This window comes from Falco biarmicus, chromosome 3 (assembly GCF_023638135.1).
Source record: "Falco biarmicus isolate bFalBia1 chromosome 3, bFalBia1.pri, whole genome shotgun sequence".
Lineage (NCBI taxonomy): Eukaryota > Metazoa > Chordata > Aves > Falconiformes > Falconidae > Falco > Falco biarmicus.
The window spans coordinates 81388858-81401486 of NC_079290.1; the positions used below are offsets into that span (position 1 = coordinate 81388858).

Below are 12629 nucleotides of genomic sequence, written 5' to 3' on the forward strand. Positions count from 1 at the left end.
CTTCACCAGCCTCATTGCCCTTCCCTGGATACGCTTCAGCACCTCTACATCTCTCTTGCAGTGAGGGGCCCAAAACCGAACACAGTATTCCAGGTGCCACATCACCAGCTCCGAGTACAGGGGGGCGATCACTGCCCTTGTCCTGCTGGCCACACAGTTTCAGATACAAGCCAGGGTGCTGTTGGCCTTCTTGGCCACCTGGGCACACTGCTGGCTCATGTTCAGCCGGCTGTCAGCCAGCACCCCCAGGGCCTTTTCCTCCAGGCAGCTTTCCAGCCACTCTTCCCCAAACCTGTAACATTGCCTGGGGTTGTTGTGACCCAAGTGCAGGACCCGGCACTTCTCCCTGTTGAACCTCATACTATTGCCTTGGCCCATTGGTCCAGCCCATCCAGACCCCCTCCAGAGCCTTTCTATGCTCAAGCAGATCAGCACTCCCCCCACAACTTGGTGTCATCTGCAAAGTTACTGAGGGTGCACTCAATCCCCTCATCTAGATCATTGACAAAGATACTAAACAGGACTGGCCCCAGTACTGAGCCCTGGGAACATCATTTGTGACCAGCCACCAGCCAGATGTAACTCCATTCACCACCACTCTTTGAGCTCAGCCATTAAGCCAGCTTTTAACACAGCATAGAGCACAACCATCCAAGCCATAAGCGGCCAGTTTCTCCAGGAAAAGGCTATCAGAGACAGTGTCAAAGGTTTTACTAAGGTCAAGGTGGACAAAATCCACAGCCTTTCCTTCATCCACTAGGTAGGTCACCTTCTTGCAAAAGGAGATCAAGTTTGTCAAGCAGGACCTGCCTTTCACAAACCTATGCTGGCTGAGCCTTATCCCCCAGTTGTCCTGCACATGACATGTGATGGCGCTCAGGATGATCTTCTCCATAACCTTCCCTGGCACCAAGGTCAGGCTGACAGGCCTGTATTTCTCCGGATCCTTCTTCCTGCCCTTCTTGTAGATGGGCATCACATTGGCTAACCTCCAGTCTTTTGGGACCTCTCCAGTTTGCCAGGACTGTTGATAATGATGGAGAGCGGCTTGGTGAGCTGCTCTGCCAGCTCCCTCAATACCTTCAGGTGGATTCTGTCTGGCCCCATAGACTTGTGCATGACTTTGTGTAGAATGAAACCATAGTTGCCTACACTTTAGGTATGACGCTGGCAGCTTCTGCATAAAAAATTGCACTGTATGAAAAGCTGCATTACAAATAAATTATTGTAGGTTTTTTTAGTCTTTGGTTGGTGTTTTTAAGTTACTTTATTGTTGAAGTCAAATGCAACCACTGAACTGCTTAAAACAGAGTAAGAAGAAACATTCCTGATGGCAGTGTCCCATGTCTTGGTTCCTGAAGGATGTTACATGAATTAAGTCCTATGGGTCTGTGCTGCAGGGTACCAAATATTCAGTGGGCAGTGTGACCTGATAGATGAACAGTTACACCAAAGGGATCCAGGATAAGGTGGAATCCAAAGCAGTGGGTGGCTGATTTGCTTTACGATGATTTACTAACACATAACACATCTCTAATTAAATGTTTTAAATGCATAGCATCTTCCCTGAAGAAAATACATTTGACAATAAAAAAAGATGTGACAAAGACAGATATAGTTAACAAGGGTGTTCAATTTAGTTGGCAGCCAACCTGAGGCAACGTTTTACAAGAGATCATTGATTCTGATAAGTTTTCTGGTATCTCTACACAGCCACCATTGAATTACAGTTTGAAAAATGCTGGCTTATGGAGATGTTAAACAGTCTTATAAAATGAAATTGTTGTATGCAATGAAATTTCCAAAGAAAATGAATCGAAATTCTGATCAGAAAACACAGATAAGTCTGTGTAACTTTGATTTAATTCTAAATTGTGAACGGCATAAACACCAGCATGGTACAAATAAGAAGCTGTAAAAGATTTTTGTCTTTTAGCTAGTCAAATTATGATGCTTCTATACCTTCATTTTATAATTCATTTTAGTACAAGAGCTCCCTGTATAGAGTAAGCTGATCAGCAATAAGCATTTCCCCTTGCTATAATCAGCAAGCTGCTTTCAGTAGTGAACTGAGGCAGTGGAAATTGAGTTGACCATTTTTTTCACTCTGTTTCCCTCTCCGATTCAGACAATATAATTAATTCAGAAACCCAAAGTGGAATTAGAGAGAAAAGCACAATCTGGTTTGATTAGCGCTGTTAGGATCAATCCTTTAGCACCTGATAGTTCAAGACCTAAGGAGGGAACCATTATCATTAAAATGGCATAAGTTGAGCCAGCACACCTGTTCAGTAGCCATCTGCTGCAAAAGAATCACTATCTCTTCAAAAATATTCAACAAAAATATATTCTGCTGCTAATTTCTATCACATTAGTTAAAAACACCTGCATTTCTGTTGGGGTATACACACATACGAAAACACATATTCTGATAAAAAAAAATATTTTTCCTCTCTATCCTTCCTCTTTTCCCTCAAACTAGTTGCTCAAGCTTGACTTTCACCTCATTAGTGTTTCAGGGAGTATTACTTATTGAGTGCTTTACCTACTAAAATGTCACCATGAGACTGAAACTAAAATATAAATTCCCAGACTGATTGTAAACTAATTAACTTGAATATTAACAGCAGCAGCATCTTCAGAAGCATGAGCTTAGCAAGGACTACAATCACGTCCAAGAACTCCACACCTTTAACTACATAGGTCCTGAAGCTAGCTGAGCAGCTCAAATAACAAGGGAACAAAAGGAACGTAAAACGGTAACAAGGAATGGAACAGTTCCTGTATCAGGAATTATTACATAGGCTAAAACTTTTCAGCATTGAAGAAAGATGACAAGGTGGTAGAAAGGTGTTTTTTTTACAGAGCCCAGAACCATGACTGGCCTAAGGAATGTAAGGCAAGATTCTTCATTCTCCTATGTTTCTCATGCAAGAACAGGGGGCATACAATTAAACTATAGGGAGGTAATGCAAAATCAGTAAAAGGAAGTAATTTTCCTTACAGCACATGGGGAAGCTGTACACCTCATTGACACAGGATGTGCTGGATGCCAGAGCTGGACGTGAGTTGAATAAAGGATTTGAGAAATTCAGGAGGGGGGAGGAAATCCACTAAGACCACCCACCTCTGGCTTAGTAAGCCTCTAAGCAACAAATTGCTGAAGGGTGGTTGAATAATGTGGAAAAGTAACTTTATGTGCTTATCTCGTTTCTGTACTTTTCCCTTCTGGCTGCTGTCAGAGAGAGGATACTGTGCTAGACCGTTCTTTGCCCTGATCTCACAACTCTTTCAGTATAAATATCACAAAGAGGTCATTAGCCTGGGCTAATGGCCCAAATGGCTCCTCAGTTCTCAGAAGGGTTTTGCAGCACATGATACGGTTCCATAGCCACATGGCCAGCAATACAAAGATAATATAAAACTACTTCAGATATGTGTCTAAAGCTGCAGTCACACATGGGAATAAACTGTGTCCAGATCTGTGCTGATAAGGAAGTCCCCTGGCTGCTTTCCTGGTGGTCTTTCTAGCCTTGCAATGGGAATGGAAGTGGATTTAGTTGCCCAAAGGCTGAAAATTCTCATAAATACCAAGCAGAGGGGTTGCCACTTGAGGTAAAGCAAGTAATACTAACAACTCAATGATCCCTTCCTGCCTGTTCCTCACAGGTCCTTGTTCAGAGCTTTGAACTGGGGAAAGAGAAGCTGGTGAAGCGCAATGCCTTGTGGCCACACAGCTGAGCCAACACTTGGCTGGTCACAAGGGGTCCCTAGAGATACTGACCAAGTGTGTTTTGAAGCTTGACCCATGAAATCCGGTTTTCATTGAGGGGTGAAAAAGCAAGTACACTATTAGCAGACTTCTATTTGCTTTAAAAAGAAAAAAATAAACCTGTATTTTAATTTAAAACACTTAACAGTTTGCTTGTCTGCAAATAAACCTAGAAAGCACTGTTTTAACATACAGAACAGTCCCAAATGACCACTTCATTGAACCACACTCTTCCAAAAGCCCATTTAACATCTCTTTTCTCCCCCAATCAAAACTGCTGAATGTAACCTCAGCAAATCAAGAACATGGCCCTATTTCCTAAACCTTGATAAGTAAGAAAAGTTTCTAATCATCCATACGTTTTGGGGTTTTTTTTCCCCCACTAATCAAAGATTATATTTCCTGGAGAATGTTGCGCTAACATCAAAAAATTACAGCTCCCAGAAAGTTTACTGGGAGAAATATAATGTGCATACTTCATGTTTGATCAAAAGATGACTCCAAAATGACATTACTGGGTAACAAAATAAAAAATAATAAAGAGACATTGACACAATGTCTGCAAGGAACTGCATTTTTTAGAATAGATGCCAGAAATCAAAGCGCGGGAATAATTTGTTACTGTGCTGTTTGCCCCTCTGCTTTGGTTTATACCCATTTGCAGACATACGGTTCTACTTTCCTTAAGTGAATAGCTCTTATCTAGACAAGCTAACAGTTATTCCAGTATGATTGCTGAGGCATGGGATACAGAGTCAGGTCATTCCCCTTACAGCCCTAGACACAAGTACAATATACAAAAAGAACAAAACTTGAACAACATTGAAAACAAAACACTTTTCAATGTTTAAAAAAAAAATGAAATTAAAATATAAAAAAAATGCATCACAGTTTAATATAATTTTAAATCAGAAAATAAATTTAATTATTTCATCTATTAAGTGGCAGTAAAGACAATATCTAGGAAGGAAAAAAGGTTATTAAATCTGAAATCATTGGGTTCTAGCATTTTTTTTAAAAAAACAGAGCAATGCAAATATACTATCACTTGCAAAATGTGAATTCCTTTTGCAGTTATTCAGAACTATCTCAGTCTTGCTGAACAGATAAACTTGATTAGATGTAAACATACATAACAAATTATAAAATCTGTCTTCCATATACTATTCAAAGATTTTGTTTCATCATTTTTTAATTGATTACGATTTTTCCAGAGTAAGAATAGAAACATGAAAACAGTAACTAATACAACAAGTAACACTTGTTCAAGTATGTTGTACCTGAACTATTCATTTACAGACACTCCAGGCTTTCATAAAAAGCCATGTAAAGTTAATTTCTGTATTCAATATCATTGCCATAACAGTGACAGCCTCAGTTTATGAACAATGCAGGGTACAACTTTGCCTAGCTCTCTGCGTGAAGGCATTTAAGTGCTTGAGCACAATTTGCAAATATGTGGTAAAACCCTCCAAAAATCTTGTTATTTTTTTGTACATGTGCACACACAAATCTGTCTGTATACAAGCTTGTATGCCTGCACATACATACAAGTATCAGAGATCTGTTACTTTTGTATTATTTATATATTACAATCCCAGAGAAACAGGAACAGCAGCACTGTAATTCTACGCAAGACTGATGGCACAGCCTACAAAGAACCAGAACTGTTTCTGCAGCTTCTGGGCATCAAGAATTAAAAACCAGGAGGAAGTAACTTTATCATTATGTTGGCATTACTAATTTCTGGCCTACTGTTTTTTTAAAGTTAGTTTAAAAAAATAAATAATCAGGATGTTACATTCTGAAATGTCTACAAAAAAAGCCTTGTCAACACTTCAAGGCTAAATTCTCATGTTAAAAAGTGCTAGAATGGAGACCAGCTATGAAAATAAAATTAAAATAACTGGTATTTTTGCATTATGTAATAAGCTTTAATAGCATCATCACATAGCATCTCTTCATGAAATCCCTATCATGAACATCTTACAAGATATTTTGGAGGTACCTACTCAGATAAGTAACCTTATTTACTACAACATCTAGAAGATCATAGAATCACAGAATCATTTAGGTAGGAAAAGACCTTTGAGGTCATCAAGTCCAACCGCTAACCCAGGACTGCCAAGTCCGTCACTAAACCATGTCACTAAGCACCACATCTATGTTTTTTAAACACCTCCAGGGATGGCGATTCCAGCACCTCCCTGGGCAGCCTGTTCCAATGCTTGACAACCCTTCCAGTGAAGAAATTTTTCCTAATATCCAATTGAAACCTTCTCTGGCACAACTTGAGGCTGTTTCCTCTTCTCCTGTCACTTGTTGCCTGGGAGAAGAGACCTACCTTTACCTGCCTACAACCTCCTTTCAGGCAGTTGTAGAGAGCAATAAGGTCACCCCTGAGTGTTCTCTCTAGGCTAAACAAACACATTTCCCTCAGCTGCCTCTCAGAAGACGTTCTCCAGACCCTTCATCAGCTTTGTTACCCTTCCCTGGAAATGCTCCAGCACCTCCATGCTCCTCTTACAGTGAGAGGCCCAAAACTGAACACAGTATTCCAGGTGCAGCCTCACCAGTGCCAGGTACAGGGGCACAATCCCTTCCCCTGTCCTGCTGGCCACACAGTTTCAGATACCAGCCAGGGTGCTGTTGGCCTTCTTGGCCACCTGGGCACACTGCTGGCTCATGTTCAGCCGGCTGTCAGCCAGCACCCCCAGGGCCTTTTCCTCCAGGCAGCTTTCCAGCTGCTCTTCCCCAAGCCTGTAGGGCTGCATGAGGTTGTTGTGACCCAAGTGCAGGACCTGGTACTTCTCCCTGTTGAACCTCATACAACTGGCCTCAGCCCATCGGTCCAGCCTGTCCAGATCCCCCTCCAGAGCCTTCCTGCCCTCCAGCAGATCAGCACTCCCCCCACAACTTGGTGTCATCTGCAAACAGTTTAGCAGATTGATGAGAAAAGGGAAGAGCGTGTTTCATGTTTCTGGTACAGCCCTGGGGAATCGAATCCTACCCTTCCACACCAGTATACTTGTGTGAACTGTGGTAACTCAAAAAATTTTCACTACTGCTTTCCTGTCTTGTTAAGGGCCTACCTTGAGACCTAGGGCTCCAATTTGCAGACTGAATTTGTAGTACTTTCAGAAAAACAGCTACAGCTGCATTTAACAGACATTATACTTTGAACACAATGTCAAACAAATGGAAATTATTTAGCCTTAGCTGCTCAGATTGACTACCCAAATCCTTTTAACTTTAAAATCATGCTTCAGCTACTCTTCCATAAAATGGGAATAATTATTTCAAATCCAGCTTACCAGAAGTATTGTGGAAAACATAGATGTTGATATTTATGAAGCCCTTCTCCAATGAATGCTGATAATACTGTATTTAGAGACAGATTTGAAAAATGTCTGGTAAAACCAGTACATATCACATACTAAGGAAAAAGGAGAATATGAAATCTTAATTATCTGCTGCTCATGGAGTGAAAAAGTACACAGATATAATGCAGTGTCCTGTGGAAAACAGAGATTAAAAAAGTATTGCAATGCACATACACAGTAGGGCTGAATTAACGTTGCACAAAGTTTTATGAGAGTGCAAAGACATTGCTCATTTCTGAACTCTCAATCTGTGTATTTCTAAAGTTCTAAGTCTTTTCTTCAAGCTTTCCTCTATAAAGATAAACTAATAGATGCATTGCATGAATACACATCCACTGCCTTAATACAATTTTCATGTACAAAAGGAATTTGTTTTCTAATCAACAGGAATAAAAATTATATCACTTCCATATTTTATGGTATGTAAGAAACTTACTGCTAGTGTATCTGTCAGTTCACTAAAGGCTGAAATATTGATGAGATCTTTAAATTTAATCCTCTCTTTTCCATTTAGAAATCTACATGTATCAGTTTGAAAAAAGCAATAAAATATTCTCAATCAACCTTTTAAAAAAAAGTAAAGTGTAAATATCTTGCTAACACATTTTCCATTCTAATGCTGCTATAACAAATGGATTAATTGTTGAGTAATTTAATCAGATGGCTTGCTGATAAAATTTGAGAAAAAATTTGATGTGTGTCCAGCACTTGACAAATTGGTATGGGTTTTTCAGCTATAAGAAATCTGTCCAGATGGCCCTAGAATGAAGGATAGTATTCAAAATGTTGTTCCCAGAGAATTGGCCAGCTGTATCTAACATGGAAATGCTTCTGTGAATTTTTAAAAAAACATTAAGTATAATGGAGAGTACTGGAGAGAGCATTTAAATGCAATCCATTCACAATTTAGAGTAATTGACTCAGTTGGCAGGAGTCATCTGAAATTAGGTTTTAACGGGCACAACTGCTAACACATTTATCTCATACAAACTACATCTAGAACTAAGATGCTAACTTTTTGGAAATTGCCCTTCAGTTTGCTCTTTCCAGCTAACACCTTTCTTGGCATTATTAAGAAATTTGCCACCTGCTTCAAAAGCCTTTCAAAGAAGTCCAACACTTATTATGCTACTGAGAAACATCTGAGGGCACTTTAAGTCTGTTTAAACATAGATAAATATAGTCAGGGCTCAACAGTTGGGAGCAGAAACCCAAACACCTACATTTGTAGTGAGAAGACATTTTTGGATGAGTGTTTTTTAACAGGCTTGCACAAGAGCTGGAAAAATGAATCAAGTCCCACACATTAGAAGCAGCGTCATTTTTTATATCTCTATGAAGTTTTTATGTTTCACATTAGCATCTTCCTGGAGCTCACTGATACCCTTCATAGCAGAATTTTGTACCACCATCTGACAAAGCTGTATTCAGTCCAAGATTATGGTGTTTCACATCTGCCAAGGGCTGAAAGTGTAGTGAGGAGAAAGCTGAAACTTGAAACTTCCCACCACAGCAAAGAAGGAAATTTAACATGGCCCCAAGGAAGAACCATTAAGCCTGCATCACACATCTATCCAAAAGGTGATCATAATTTAGACTTTACAGGATGGAACGGTACTAAAGGAAAAACAAATAAAACAATTCTGATTATTTCCATCAAGACAGACAAAATGGCCAGCCACGGAAGAAAAAATGTCATTTTAGTGGATGTAGCTGCATTTAAAAGAAGAAAACAATTCTTGAGACATGCAAATGTAATTGCATGTAATATCAAAATATGCTTCTTCTGTTATTTCTTACAATACAGGACTCATTCTATCATAAATAAAAACTGTATGAATGTTTTCTTTGGTTTAAGTGTTCATACAGTTTAGATTTCTTTCCTTCTTCCAAAGTTCAAAGCTGGATCAGGTCACTTGATTTTAAAATTTGTTCAATTTGATTTGTAGAAACAAATTGAAGACAGATTAAAGGATATCAAGAGCTACTTATAAATAAGAGCAAATAAAAAAAAAGCTGTAAAATCTAATAGAAAACCCATTATAATCTACAACTATGGCCTCCATTAATTTATTTTGGTACCATTCTTGCCTGTTAATATAAATATGTATATTACTAGCATAATTTGTTCACACACATAGCTAGTGTGTGAACACACCATTAAAAACCAATTTTTATGGTACGAGTAATTTAGATTAAATCAGAATCAGCAAAATCAGTTTTTCTTATACTTTCCTTCATTTACATTGCTTCATGGAACAGTTTTGTTAAGCAAAATGTAAGGGGATGGTGCCAGGGACAAATATACGAGGCAGAGCTAATTGCAGGAACACACTCAAAAATAGAACGGACTAGTGACCATATCAGTGGAGGTGTTTGTTAAGGAAAGTGTTCTGCTGGTAGGTGTTTCATAATAGTAGATTTAGAAATACTTACGGTCTATCATGTTAGAAGGAGCAATGTTTTGCTCTGTATGGCAGTGAGAATAAGGCTATTAAATCACAGGGAGGGAAGGAAAACAGGATGGAAGGAGTAACTGACTCCTTTTTCAAGTCCTCAAAATTTTTCAGGATGCTTACAATGGAGTGGAAAGTGAGAAAATGAAAATATTAAAATCATTTAAAGTTTAATTATTTCATTGGTTTTCTTTGAAGTAACAAGTAAAATAATCCTGCTTCTGTTCTCCTTTCCCGTCTCATATAGATGCAGAAGTCCTCCATAAGGTACATGGTAGTGTATCTGGAAATGGTCTTCAAAGAAGTTTGGAATATGAATTACACAGAGGTACCGAGTTTTTAATCTCCTAACAATTACTTTATTTATTAGGTGTGTGGTAGCCTGGGATTTATGATAGCGTACTGTATTGGCAAGTATTGGATGGAAGTTGGGAAGCTAGAGTAAGCAACAAAATAATAGTACAGGGAATTTCTTTGGCTTCTGCCCAGCACTTAGCAAAGATTTTCCAAAGAAAGCATGGAATATCTTTACTGTATACTTAATGTAAAAAAAAAAACAAAAAACCCACCACACACAAAAAAAAAAAAAAAAGTGTGTATATATATGAGGTTTTCCGACTGTGCTCTCTACAGTGGCTTTGCTCCCAGAAGCAAAGAAAATGAATTTGGCAGTCAGAGCAAATTCAGACAATTGCATGCTTTTAATTAATTTTTTTGATAAAGCTAGTGGCTATTTTTTTCATAATAAAAAGTTCTAAAGTTTTAGAAAAATTCAATAGGTTCCTGAACAATAACTGTGGAAAATTTGGAGACTAAATCAATCAATAAGCTAGGAGTTAAAGGGATTTTAGTTCTTCCTTAAATGAAAAAAACCTTAGTGGAGCTTCAGGTACGTGGTTTCTGTGGAAAGCCTCAGCCATATCTGTATCCAGCACACATATAATCCCACATGAATGCCACTGACATACATTAAAGAACTGTCATGGCAATACAAGGAACACAAACCTACTGATAGTATGAAATATTCTTACCGTAGAGAAGGTGTGCTTTTTCAACATTATAATGATTTTAATCAATTAATTGTTATTAATATGATTGCCAAACATTCTTATCATGGTCTTGCTTTGGAGAATTTAAAAGCGGTGCTCATATAGCCTTGACTCCTGAATGGCTATTCTGTGAATGTCTTGAGATCTTTACAAATAATTTGAAGATCCTTGTAGTGTGTCAAATAGTTTAGTCTTCTGCATTGATCTGCTTACTGTGATCTGAAAGAGGTGTATCTACAGACACAGTGCAGCAAACTGAAAAATAACTGTCCTATTTATATGAATATGGTGCATACTTATGAGTATGCTTATGATGCTTTGCTTCCTAAGAAGGTAGATGAAAAGGTGCTGTTATAGGAAACATCAGGAGTGGCAAAACAATGACAAAGTCACTGAGAAGATAAAGGTGAAGCTAGTATTTGTGGAATGTCTGATTTTGCCCTCTCAAGGTCAAGCTTGAGAAGACAGAGATGCACTTCAAAGGATTTGAAACATTAAAAGGGGAGAACTGCATTTATTCCAGCTAACTTTATGCACTCAGCTGAAGTGCCTAATACCATTTTTCCTTATTAGGAGAGACACACATCTTCAAAAAGCAGTTTTGCCTGTCTGAGGTGTGCACAGTCCTCTACAGATATCTGTCTATCTTACTACAAAAGGACTAAAGGGTGGGTATTGTGTCTGGCTCAGATGGAGTTAATTTTCCCCATAGCAGCCCTCATAGTGCTGGTGCCTTGTATTGGCAGCTAGAAGAATGTTGGTTAACACAGCAGTGTTATGGCTGCTGCTGAGCAGTGCTCGCACAGCATCAAGGCTGTCTCTCCAACATTCCCCAAATCACCAGTAGGTTGGGGCTGGGCAAGATCTTGGGAAGGAACACAGCTGGCACAACTGACCCAAACTGATCAAAGGGATATTCCATACCATATGACATCTGCTCAGCGATAAAAGCTCACAGAAAGAAGGAGGAAAGGAGAACATTCATTATTTACAACATTTGTCTTCCAGAGCAACCGCTACGCATACTGAAGCCCTGCTTCCCAGGAAGCAGTCAAACATCTCCTGCTGATGGGAAGTAGAGAATAACATCCTTTGCTTCCACACACAACCTTTGCCATTGCTTTATTAAATTCCCTTTATGTTGACCGATGAGGGCCTTTTTCCATCTCATTTTCTCCTGAACTTGCCCAGCTGAAGAGGGGAGTGATAGGATGGCTTTGGTGGGCACCTGGCATCCAGCCAGGGTCAACTCACCACAGGGTGCCTGCATTTCTGCTAAAGTACTCCAGCTAGTGGGACAACAGGCCACATTTTGCTATGAAATTTGGGAATAAGAGAGGATGGCAAAGACAAAGAGCTAGACTGAAAAGAACCAGAAACTGCTGAAGAGCCGTTGACTTCTCATGCCTCCAGAAATTGAAGAAGATACTCTCTGAAAGGTATGCAAACATGAAAAGAAGGCTCAGACTTTTTTCACCACCCAGTTTTTAAGGTCTCTAGCTTAAAGTTTGTCTTGAAAAAAACTTGGAAGGAGAAAGCAAAGCTTAAAGTAAATGTGAATCGGGCCAATCATGCTAATGTAGCTGTCAAACAAGGGCCTACCGTTCTACCCTAAAGGAAGGACAGAAAGCCAAAAGTCCCCTCAAGGGACAAGAAGTTGAGACATGGATAAATTCTGGCCTATAACAATGGCAGACAGCAATTCCAAAACATTTCTATACAGCTTGCTTACATTGTCAAATGCATCTGCACTTAGTGCTGAATGCCGAGCTAATACAAAGCAGTGTAGCTTTGCTGCTTGTAAATGAGCTGCATCACTTTATACAGCTGACTGTCTGGGTGTCATAAGAATTCTACTTACTATGAATGTAAATGATCTAGCTATAAGTTGTAGCAACTTTCCCCACAGCTTCTGATCCTGTTTCCTTTATTGTGATTTGAGACCATCCTCTAAATAAACATCCTCATT

The 12629-nt window shown here is 39.2% G+C and overlaps 1 protein-coding gene across 1 annotated transcript in view; it reads right to left on the minus strand.

The window, feature by feature from the left end:
- Nucleotides 1-12629, minus strand: part of ABCA13 (ATP binding cassette subfamily A member 13) — a 211693-nt gene that overhangs the window by 17018 nt on the left and 182046 nt on the right. The gene's annotated exons all lie outside the window — the stretch shown is intronic.